The sequence below is a fragment of the Trachypithecus francoisi genome, unplaced genomic scaffold (genome assembly GCF_009764315.1).
Source record: "Trachypithecus francoisi isolate TF-2019V2 unplaced genomic scaffold, Tfra_2.0 Lachesis_group2, whole genome shotgun sequence".
NCBI classification, from domain to species: domain Eukaryota; kingdom Metazoa; phylum Chordata; class Mammalia; order Primates; family Cercopithecidae; genus Trachypithecus; species Trachypithecus francoisi.
Window position 1 is genome coordinate 98448438 of NW_022681465.1, and position 12669 is coordinate 98461106.

Sequence of the window (12669 nt, forward strand, 5' to 3'; positions counted from 1 at the left end):
TAATTAGAAAAGGTAACTTTGGAAAAGCTTTGCTTTGTAACCCCAGACCATTTGGAAAGCAATTTTACATACAAAATCGTGATTCAGGATTGATTGCTCAAAAGAGAATGAGAGACTTGAAGAGATGGTAAGAACTTCTAGTTTGGGAAAGAGAATGTCCTAGAATACTCATGCTGTAATTGCAGAGGAAATATCAATTTCCACTAAGATTTGTGGAAATTTGGAAAGTGGGTGGGAGGGAGAGGAACAAGGATGTGTTCGAAAAGGAAGAGAGCTAGAACTTGTGGAGAATTGCTTTATCAATAGCCTAGAAAAGTAAGTGGTTACAGGAATGTTCCATAATCAGAAATAGACAAAGATGTATCAATAAGGGAAAGTGATCCAGAAATTTAAGATTTGATTATTAGGAGGATAAAGGGTAAGTTAATCCTATTTAAACTCAGGATAAACCCAGGATTAAATTAAACAGTAATTAATTATAAGGATTATGAGAAAGGAAGATGCAATTGTATCAAGTATCTGACATTTCTTTAAATCATATCCTAATTATATGTCCTATTTAAACAGAGCAATTAGTAATACTAATAAATATTTGTGCTTGTCTGTTTTAATAAAGAATTTTACTTTCATGGACAGAAGCATAATTACAGGGGAAAACATACTGATCTCTCTCACTTAATAATGCTTATGGGACATCATTTCTGGGAGCAACAAAACCATAACCACCACTAACACTATGACAGCTAACACTATTTATAGTTTAAATGTTTATAGTCCAAGTCCTAGTGATGGAATAGAGTTCTTTAAGGATTGACCTTAGAAACCCAAATTTACAAAATGATAGCAAATGCGAGGCCAACTAAGAAATAAGTAAGTTGCCTTTTTCCTAACAAATAATCATCAGCAAACATTTTAAATTACATAATTTGATCACTTATTATGTGCCTCACCAATGTACTTTTATAATACCTTTGAAATACTATTGAATGTATTTTTTTGGTTCCCGTAAAGTCTTAGTTGCCCTGTTTCCTCCCCATTATATCAAAGGTATTTATTGTCTAAGAAATGTTGTATACTGTCTAGAATAAAGCAATTTTTACATTCAAGAAAGTTTTCAAAGTCCAAAGCAAAGAAAATAGGACTGGGAGTTCAGGAAGAGAATGTGTGGAGTGTTCTAATTACAATTACTGCATAACAAATCACCCTCAAACTTAGTAACTTAAAACAACCATTCAGTTAGCTCATGCTTTGGGAGTCAGGAGTTTGGGAAGTGCTTTGTGGAGGGATCCTGAGATATTGATGAGGGCTCCTCTCATCAGAAGGCCTGGCTGGGCTGAATGTCCAAGGCATCTTCCTCCTTGAAAAGCAATTATACTGGAGCTCATCTGGGCTCACCAGTGTGTCTACATGTGGTCTCTCCAGCATAGTAGTCTCAGGGTGTTTGGACTTCTTCTATAGTGCCTCGCTTCCCCTAGAGCAACATTACAAGAAAAACAGATGGAAACTACATGACTGCTTCTGACAGGACCTTCTAACTTATGCAGCAATCCTTCTTTTGGTTAAGAGCATTCCATTAACTAATAGAGCATTCTGTTGGTTAAGAGCAAATCCCTAAAGTCAATCCAGATTTAAGCAGAGAGGACCTAAGTCCCACCTTTCAGTGGGAGGAGTATCAAAGAATTGGAGGACATGTTTAAATTGCCCCCCCAGGGGACTGGATCTTAGTTCAGTTTTGTCAGATCTATAGACTTCGAGTAGTTGTCAAATTGTCTTGGTGGAGAGAAAGGCTAAACAGGATTCTAAGTATATAGACACTTGTGGGAGAGAGACTGGAATAGAGTCCAGTGAATAATCTAGTTGGCAAGAGTGCAAGGTTTGTGGAGAGAGGTCGAGAAAGTGAACCTGAAAAGATTATGGGGACTTGCATGCTGGGCTAAGAATTTTGGCATTTACCTTATTATCAGTGGGTAGCCCTTGACACACAGGAGAGTGGCATGATCAAGACAGTGTTTCCAAAAGATTGATCTGGCATGGAGGTACAAGATCATTGGAAGGGTCAGACTATAAGAAGGGAAGTCATTTATAAGGCTGTTGGAGTAATCTTAGAGGTAATGGGGCTTACTTGAGAAAGAAGGGATGATTGGAGAGTTATGGGAAGGAAAAGTCAACAGACTTGATGATCGATTGGTTATGGAAAAAATGTTGTCCACTGGAGAGTTAGTTGCATCCTATGGAGGCAACATGATGTAGCTCAGCTTTCCTGTGCGGACAGCAATGTAAAGAATTCTTCAACTCTTGAGGAAGTAACTCCTGTTCCTACACTAGACATCTGATTAAATAAGTACAATTAATCTTCATCCAAGCAATATAATCTGTAAGATCATGGTTTTAAATTAGGAACTGCCATAGGTCACCATAATTGTGAATTTCTTCATATTTTTGCATTTATAAAAAGCACTCAAGAAAACTTAATAATAACATTGAGAACAATAGCAACCAACAATTGAACTTCATACTATCTGGAATTTTACCCTATTCAAGAAGAGCTCTTGGCTTCCCCTGTTGGTAATCCATATTTCCATTGGTATGAACAGTCTAAGAATGGATATCACTCACTGTTTTTATTTATGGTCCATTCTACAGCTTTGAAATTAAGTTTGCATTGGGTGTTAGCAGATATTCATTACCTTTCTAAAATGCTACTTAAAAAACTGTTTGGGGAGTAGGTGGCAAAGGAGAAATCTCATATTCAGCTGGTTGATCCCATTCATAAAAGGCTACATTTAGAAACTCTCCTGTATTTATGGTGTATGCTGTTACTTCTACTAGTGGGCCAGGCTGACTCTCCTGGGCTTCTTTGCATCTTTTCTGTTTTAAAATAATCTTTATCTTGTTTCTGGGGTAAAGTTTTTGTGTTCTGTAAAATATTATGCAAGTCGACAGCAAGATATAAATAATGAACCATCTAAAGCAACATTCCAGCTAGCTAACACAATTTGAGACGCTGATTTATACTGGAATTTTCAAAAAAAGCACAACAAATGAAAAGGAGGGAAGAGACAACCCACTAGAAATGAAAAAATAAGATATAAACAAATCTTTCTTCACAAAGAACATCCCACGTATGGATGCCTGTGAGACTCAGAAATTATGCAGTCCTAGAAGTTGTGAGCCAAGTCTTCTCTGAGGTGCTTTTCTTTCCCCCCAAAGAAGTCATAACAGGTATATATAGAGAGATCTATAATGCCTTTCTGTTGGGGAAATGAAAGTACTTTCAAAACAATCTCATAACATTGTGATGGAGGAAATGATGGCAGGTTTTGTATTACCCCATCATACAGGTGATGGAGGCCCTGATAAATGGAGTCAGTGGCAAAGTCACAAATAGCAGCCAGGCCTTCTGATGTACAGCTAAGACTTCAGTAGTTAAATGAAAAATGTGTTCCTGGTTTGCTCAGCCCTTTCTCATCTTTCAGACCGAATATTTCTCATTGGTTTTAACCCTTGTTCATTGCAGCACAGAAATGCATTCCCCCCACTTCCAAGATACAGGGCTCCTGACTCTAATTTTAAATTTGAATCTTATATTACAAAATGATATCACAAACAATAAATGCTAAGATCAAACATCAAAAATATAGTTGGAAAGTCAAACTCATAAAAGCAGAAAGTAAAATGTTGGTTGCCTGGGGCTAAGGGGAGGGGAGATGGGAAGTTGCTGTTCAATGTGTATTGTTTCAGTTATATGAAAGAGTTCTAGAGATCTGCTGCTGTAAAACATTGTGCTTGTAGTTAATGATAATGTTCTGTAAACAAAAATTTGTTAAGAGGCTGATTTCATGTCATCTGGGTTTTTTAACCCCAATTAAAAAATATAATTGGAATGTACCCCTGCCCCAACAACAATAGCTTTATGACCATATGACCATACACTGATCTACTACAACTTTGGGGAGTGCAGCGATACTTTACTGTTTGGGGAGTTATACACCCCTTTTGAATCTGACAAAAGCTGTGCATGATCTCCCCAGAAAGATACACATCCACAATCACACGGGCTCCTGAAGCCACTTCCATGGTTCCATGAAAATCTTAGTTAAGAACCCAATACAGAAGGGAGAGCATGGACTTGAGAGAGACCTTGGATTAAATCTTTGCCCCATCTTACTGTGTGACTTTGAGAAAAACTATTCAATTTCTCAGCACTTATTTTTCTACTTGTAAAATGGGAATTATGCCCTTGAAGTGGGGTTATTGAGGAGATTAAATACATAATGCACATAAAGCATTTAGTACAGTGTCTAGCATATAGAATGCGTTTAGTATGTAATAATTCTTTTCCCTGATGAGATATTTAGTGGAGAAATGACTAATGTTTGGAGCAGGCACGCTGAAGCTGATGCTCAGGCCCACATCTACCTGATGGCTGAAAACATTATGCTAAGGGCAGATTGGTACAATTAATCAAGGGTTGGAGCCTTTTAAAGTCAAATCATTTTAGTTTACCCTGTTCGCCAAATCTTTTAATACTCCTTCTACATTATGATGGTTCCCTGTGGTGTGAATCCCATCTTCCCAAGATAGCAAGCAAAGCTCCCACATTTCTCAGTTTCTTTGCCGCCAGGGTGCAGTCATGTGACTTGGGTTCTGCTAATCAGATGCACATACAGAGATGCAGATACAGAAGTGATGCATATGAAGAAGCAGGTGGGGTGCAGGACATCAATTCTGCAGGCACAGATGGTGGGAAAGCCAACATGGTTTTGGAATCGTGAGGAACAGCCATTTCCTTCCCTGCCAGTTCTGCATTGAGGTTCTGCGGACTGTGGAAGCTCACTCCAGAGTCTGTTTCTTCACTTCTTCCAAAGACTCAGTGAGCATTCTAATGTCTTTTAATAATCCACTTCCTATTTAAACCAAATAGAATAGATTCCATGACTGGCAATGAAGAACCCTGACTTTCATAATGCTGATGTCCGACCATTTCATTTGATCTTCCTCCTGCCACAATTCCCTTGTTAATTCTGCAACAAGAATAAGTGTAATAAGGGATCCCGATATTCTTACGTGAGTGAAATTTACGTAAGAATGGGGCTTTCTATAAACAAGGGGCATAGACTTTTCCCACCTTGATCAATGTCCTGAGTAATGTCTTTGGGATGCCTGCAAGAAGAATTTTGCAGCTTTAGTCTTGAGAGCTCCTTAAGTGTTCCTTCTACCCTATTCACCATATTCATGCAAGCAGTGCTTACTAATTTGAATGTTTTAGGAAGGCAAATAGTTGCGAAGAAACTACTATGAGCATGACAGAATAATAGTGGTTTGAAGGGAAGCGTTCTATGCAATTATTATTTTTATTAAAATGAAGGACTATTCAGGAACGAGGCCACTTTACTAAACAGGTGCTTTTTTCCTCCTAAAATATTTTGGGTTCATTTGATCAGCCTATACAATGCTTAAACTTTTTATTTTTTGATAAACACAGACTTTTAATAAAGCTGGTTTAAAGTCACATGGTGGCGATTGTCTCAATTCTTTCAATAAGTATTTATCATGAACTACCATATGCCATATGTAGCGCAAATAAGATGCTGAATCAGTAAGATGCAATATGCTCTCTTGCCCTCAAGACTCTTATAACCTAGTAGGAAGACGGACAGACAACTCCAACATAGTGTGGTGCTCGGATCTGTTTCTTCCAGAACTGGAAATGGTCTTTTCTTCTGCCAGGGCACTCTTTTTTTTTTTTAAGTAGTTTAACCTCCAGTAAGAGGGATTTCTTCTTATACCTGAAACGTTAATAAGATTGCTAAAGTTTGGTGGAAACAGCACTCTTATCAAGATCAGGAATACATCATTAAGTTTAATATTATTAACAGCTTTTGGATTGCATTCAGATGTCTTATTTCCACCTGGACTGGGTGGAAATACAGGTCAGCACACCTGTATTTCTTAGGGTTCCTTGGTGGCAAGCAACTGCTGACTTTAGCTAATTCAATCAGAAGGAAGTTTAATGGTAGTTCCGAAAATGAAAGGAAAAGCTGGAGAATAAGACTTGGAAAAGTACTGGAACCATAGCCGCTCTGGATCTGGTTAATGGGAACTAATTGATAGTCTTGTCTGGATACCACTGATCTTGTGTTATTTTTCTCAAGATTCAAAGTCCAAAGATAGCCCAATCCTGTGTTGAAAGGTTGAAGACTGCTCAAAAGGAAATATGTAATTCCTTAACAATAAACTGGAAAGTTATCACCAAAAGAAAACAGAATGGATATAGGCAGCCAGATTCCAAATATGTCTACCATTATGTATATGCTTTGAGTATGAGGTTCTCATGGTGCTATCCATGGACATTTCCCTGAGTGGATATTGGCTTTGAACAGTGATGTTGCTACTTACAATGTTGTTCTCGACCCAAGCTTGGCCACCTGGTGAAGGCAAGATAGGAAAAAAAATTATTTTCCTTGTGTAAAGAGAAAGGAGGAAGGGAGGAATGGGGTCACTGAAGGCTGAAGTGGTAGTTCTCAATCTTGGCTACCATCAGCATTACCGAGGGACTTTTGCATTTTAATTATTTATTTTAAACTAATTTTAGACTTCAGAAAAGTTGTCAAAAAAAAAAAAAAAAAAAGGAGTTCCCTAGTACCCTTTACCCTGCTTCTCCTAGTAACATAATTCTAATAACAATATAATTATCAAGAACAGGCAATTAGCATTGGTACAGTATTATTTAGTAAACTACAGATTTTTCACTGTTTTTTTCCTCATGTACTTTTTTTTTTTTTTTAATTCCAGGATCTTATCCAAGATCACAAATTGTATTTAGGAGTTACTTTTTAGTTCTTGAAATGGTTCATCACACTTTAATTATCTTTCACAACCCTGATACTTCTGAAGACTAAGAACAGTCATTCTGTACAATGCCCCTCAATTTGGGTTTGCTGTGTTTTCTCATGATTGAAGTTATGTATTTTTGTCAAGAATACCACAAAGGTGAGGTTGTGCATCATAGTAAGGGGCTCAGGATGTTGATATGTATTAATAGTGATGTTTCTATGGTTAAGTTGCTGTTTCCTAAGGTTTTCATTGTGAAGTGACTATCTTTGTATTGGTATGTTAGGGGAAGGATTTTAAGTCTATGCAAATCCTTTTCTTCTCAGACTTTTGCCCTCAAATTTTGATGTACATTTTTGGGTTTCATCAACCCAAAACAATGACTGCTGTGGTGTTCTCCTAATGGTGGTTCTCTATTTCCCTCTTTTCTATGTTTATTAATTGGAACTCTATTGTGACGAAGAGCTGTCTCTGCTCCCTCTGCTTACTTTTAAATTTATTTCATTATTTATTTATATGAGTGTGGACTCATGGATATTTATTTTAGTCTATGACTTAAAACCCAATGCTATCATTATTTGTTTGTTATTATAATTTGAATTTATTATTTAAATTGCTCCAGCTTTGGCCATTGAGAGCTCCCTTAGACTGGTGTCTGCTTTCTTTCAGTAAGATCCCATCTTTGTTGAGCATTCCCTTAATTTGTGCACCATGAGTTATTCAAGGCTTATCTTGTATTTTACCTGCTTCAGCCCTAAAAGCAACCACTTCCCACCTGGGGAAGTCATTAAATTCTAGTGTCCATACCCCAAGCCAAGCCAATCAAATCCGAAGAGCTTAGAGGTGGGACCCAGGTGGAGGTAGTTTAAAAAGTTCCACAGGTGATTCTAATGTGCAGCTGAGTTTAAAAATCACTAGACTAGAGTGGTACTCTGCTAACATTAATGTGTCTATGAAGCCCCTGGGAATCTTATTAAGACTGATTGAGTAGGTCTGGGGCAGGGACCAAGCTTCTGTATTTCTAACAAGCTCCCACGTCTGCTCATTGTCAGATCGCACACTGAGGAAAAAGGGGCTAGAAGATAGTATTTCTTCAAGTACCAAAAGCCTTAAAAAGTATTCCTAGTGTTGCAAAGTGGCTTGTGGCTGCAGAGAAACTCACTATTTGCTAGCTAACTATTCAGCATAATTTTATTTTCTAATTAGTTGGCATTAGTGGTAGAAAGAACTACTTGCCATATAGCATAGATAGTCAAGGAGATTGCTCTAAGAATTGAAAATAGAAAATGACTCAGAAAGCAAACCTCCTTAATGAATAAAAGCTAGTAAATGTATTTGCCTGTCTTCTATTTCCTCAACAGGCAAAGGGTACTGAATACATCTTTTGGAAAAACAAAAAGTGATAAAAGAACATTTCATGCTGAAAGCATAGCAAGAAAATCCCAGATGTGAGTATCCATTTTGGAAGACAAATGCAAAAGATTGGAGTCTTCTGTGGGAAATAGGTCACCATTTTGTATTTTGTTTAAACAGAATCCCAAGGGAACATGATCCTCAGTTCTTTTTGTGTATTAGCTCAGTTCTTCCAGCTGTTTTTACAGCATGCATATTCCTGTCCAGCTGCTAAGCTGTCTTTGTCTCCTCAAGGTGGTTGGTCTCTAGGAGAATAAGAAACAGGTCTGAAGAGACACAAGGCGCAGTCAAGATCATTCCAACCACCTTCTTTCTATAGAGCCAGGCACATTTGTCCCATAAAATATCTCTTTGATCTCCAAATTAGGCTCATCTTCAGTAATACTCAAGGCTCAGAATACTTGATACTTCTTTGGGGTAGTCTTTTAAAAACACAGATTCCCAGATCTTTGGGTGGGGCCAGGAAACCAGCATCTCCCACTCCCCTGGCCATCTGATGCAAGTGTTCCACATACAACACATTCAGAAACTTTGATCAGAGAGGTCAGATCAGCAGTATACTCCTCTTCGGTTCATTACAGGCTTGTTTTAATTCGCTAACTTAGCTTAGTTTCCTATCCTTCGCAACGCCTAGGTCAGAGAACCCAACAGCAGCAATTCACATTATTCCTCTTCCTCCCCTGTTCTTTTTGACCATCATTTAAAAATTCTTCGACTTATCTTCTGGAGTTTTGTACTGTAACCCTTCCTTTCCTTAGATACGAACAAAAGCTTGAGAGGCTCTGGGGCTTTTCCTCCTGGCTGGATGATCAGAAACTTCCTGGTCTGTATCATGCTACACCCTTGGGTATAAATCAGAAACCCCAATCTAGCACACCTCAACAGCCGCCTTTTGATAGATGTTTACTTTGTCTTGAAATTGTACTTTATTAGTCATAGGGGAGTAGGCAAATCCATCATTAATAATGATAATAAAAATAGCCTACCAAAGTTGGATAATATCATCATCTTCATAATTCAAAGATAATCTGATATTCAGGATTTTTAGTGCATTAAATAGAAACATATTTACTTGTGATTTTGCAAAAATGTTCGTTCTGAGTTCATGATGTTCTATTTTCATCTATGTAAGAAAGAAGAACAACTGATCTTCCTCCCAACCTAATGTTTGGGAGAAAGGTCATGACACTGGGAGTAGACTTAAGGGTATGATAACTTGTGCTGGAACATCCTCCATCTGGCAGAGACAGCTTGACATTCACAAGAGGCCTCACCCACACGGCAGAGACTGGCAGAGACAACAGACTCCCAGAGGAAATGTCTCCCATCACTTCTGAGAACAACATAGAAACCAGAGGGGGGCATTCAATCACAAAACACAATGAATACTTACCAGATTCCCAGGGGTGCTGTCCTTGAATCAAACACTTTGGGAGCATGTCTCACAGAACACATGGAAACTGATTGCCTTGGAGTACACTGACCTTGTCTCTCCTCGCCTTAGGCTAATTTGGTTCTGTCATGTGAAGCTACACTATTGGCTTTTCAGGAGTTGTGATGACGTTGTTTTTATTTTTCTGGCTCCTGCCTATGGTGACATGGCAGAGAAAAAGCTGGGCTTTCACACTCATCTCTGGTCCCACAGTCTTCAACACTAGACACATTTATAAGAAGGTCTCTTGGAGAAGGCACATTTATGACCACCGAGGAAAATATTTATTATTTAATTAACAAGATAGGAAAGTTGAACTTCAGGATTTAGATAAATCAAAACTGATTTTGGTCCAGTGGTTTGGCCACACCCCAGGAAATTTATCCATGGGTCTAACTAGGATACTTTTGGGGAACTATCCTGACTCTCTGGTCATCTTCTATTTATAGTTATCCTTTGAGTTGGCCCAGTTCTGGTCTGGATACTCTTAGCCTGAACTACAGTTTATTTCCCTCACAGGAGGGTGTGGAGATGAACAAGTACACTTTTAAACTGCAAGTTTTGAAGTAGAGTTTGAAATCTATTTAGTGGACTATAACTAGCATCTTTATTTTCAATAAAATATGAATTTCAGGGTACATGGCTTAAAGGATGGGTAAGTAATGTCTCATGACATTTTATTTGTATTTGTACGTATGCATGTGTCATAAGTTCCAGTGTGAAATATATTTATTTGAGGTTCAGATTTAAAAAGTTCAAGAAATACTGATCTAGTACTTGACTTTGATCTGTAGAGGTTAAGAGCATAAATGCTGGGACTAAATGTTCAAATCTGAATCCTGGGTCCATCGCTTCTAGCTGTGTGACTTCAGCTGAATTACTTAACTTCTCTGTCACAGTTTTCAAACATTTCACAAATATGATACGGGAACAGTAATAGTAGCTACCTCATCGGGCTGATATGAGAAATGAGTACATTAACATTTTAAAGTGCTTAAAATTCTGCCTGGCACATAGTAAGTGCCTTAAAAATGCTTGTGGGACACCGCATGTTCTCACTCATAGGTGCCGATTGAACAATGAGAACACTTGGACACAGGAAGGGGAACATCACACACAGGGGCCTGTCGTGGGGTGGGGGGGGAGGGATAGCATTAGGAGATATACCTAAAGTAAATGCTGAGTTAATGGGTGCAGCACACCAACATGGCACATGTATACATATGTAACAAACCTGCACATTGTGCACATGTACCCTAGAACTTAAAGTATAATAAAAAAAAGTGGGAAAAACAAATATGTTCCTCAAGTATTTTCTTTTACATATTGAATCAATAGAGCAAAGTTTCTTCCCCATGGATATTTATAATATAGTATATACATATATATTTGAAAAAACTGCCTGTTTTGAGTGGCGTTGTATTAATACTAGAATGCCTAGGAAAGAGAGCCTTGGAACCAGACTGCTGGGTTCCAAACCACAGCTCCACTGCTTACTTGCCGTGTGACCTTTGCAGAGCCTCAGTTTCTTAATCAATAAAGTGGGATTAATAGAATCTGTTTCACAAGGTTGTTGCCAGGATTAAATGACACCATCCAGAGAAGATGCAGAGGACTTAGGCGATAATAACTATTGTCATTCTTGCTGTCGATTATTCAGAGCATGACCTTGCTTCTTATTGCCCTATGTACTGAAAAGCAACTCCTCCTCTTCTTTTATGTGCATGGCTGAAATTGTCATTTCAGTTCAGCTCTGGTGAATCAACCCTGTAAGGGCTCAGATCAAGACCAGAACTCCTAAATAGGAAAGGAATTGTGAGGCCCGGGTTAAATTCGGACTCTCCACTGTGCTCTCTCTTCAGCCTTGCTCTCACAACTTAGCTGCCACTAGACTTGACCTTTTGCCTCAGTAGGTCTTCATATCCCTCTGGACAATTCAGAAGCATCACACATGACAGCTGGGTTCCATTTTGCAGTATGGCTGTCTGAAGCAAGATAGACATATTTCCGTCCCCTTCATCTTGAGGGGAGGAAACTGATCAGGACAAACGTTGCTGTCCAATATGACGAAGCCCTCTGTGTGATGTATCGCTTGTAAATACCATGATAGCATGAAAGGCTCACTAGCTAAAGGGGCTTTCAATTAGGGTCCTCCAGTTCTTAAGGACCTTTGGCGAGGCTGCGCTGACAAAGAGCAATCTAAGATGCTCAAGGACCTGCTACTGTTTTTCTGTAACTCTTTCCTCTTCTCCCACACACATTTTTCCTGTATCACTTATCACAGGTTCTAATATGGGTAATAGAGCTATATAACGCAGTATCAATCTCTCGCTTGACCATAAGCTGCTCAAGGGCAGGGGACCTGACTTACTAATCGTTGTATCCCCTGCACCTGGCACACATCTCCATCAACGTACATGGAACTAAGGCGGTTGAATTTATATCCCAGGCCACTGTGCCAGAGCTCAGAATGGGACTAGAGTTGAGGGCAAGAGGGGAATCATTTATTTCCCACTGCTGAACTGAGTGCTGGCTTCCAAGGAAATTCCAGTCACCGGACAGGCAGCATCCTCCAGCCCCAGGGAAGGCCTTCAGGGTATTCTATTGGTACCTTTAGTAAAGTTTTCTCTCCTAGTTCTTAGAAGTAAGGAAAATGAAGCAACCTGTCCTGTATCCTGTTGGTTTACAACCCAGGGCTAGAAGAACCTACATTGGAAAGTGAATCCTTTTCATCCTCTGCTTAGCTGATCATACCGAGACAGACAATGAGTAGGACCACAGAGCTTGGTCCTAATTAAATACAAGAACATACTTTGTTATCTTCCTCCCTATCAAAAGGTTCAAGTCTCAGACTTAACATTTTAGTTTACAAACAGAAATAAAGACAGGAAATAGTCTTTTAAAAACTCTCCGTGTATCCAAGCCAGGCACTCTGCTGATGCATCATATATATTTGCTCTAAGCCTGCCCATAGCCAGACAAGACCAGCA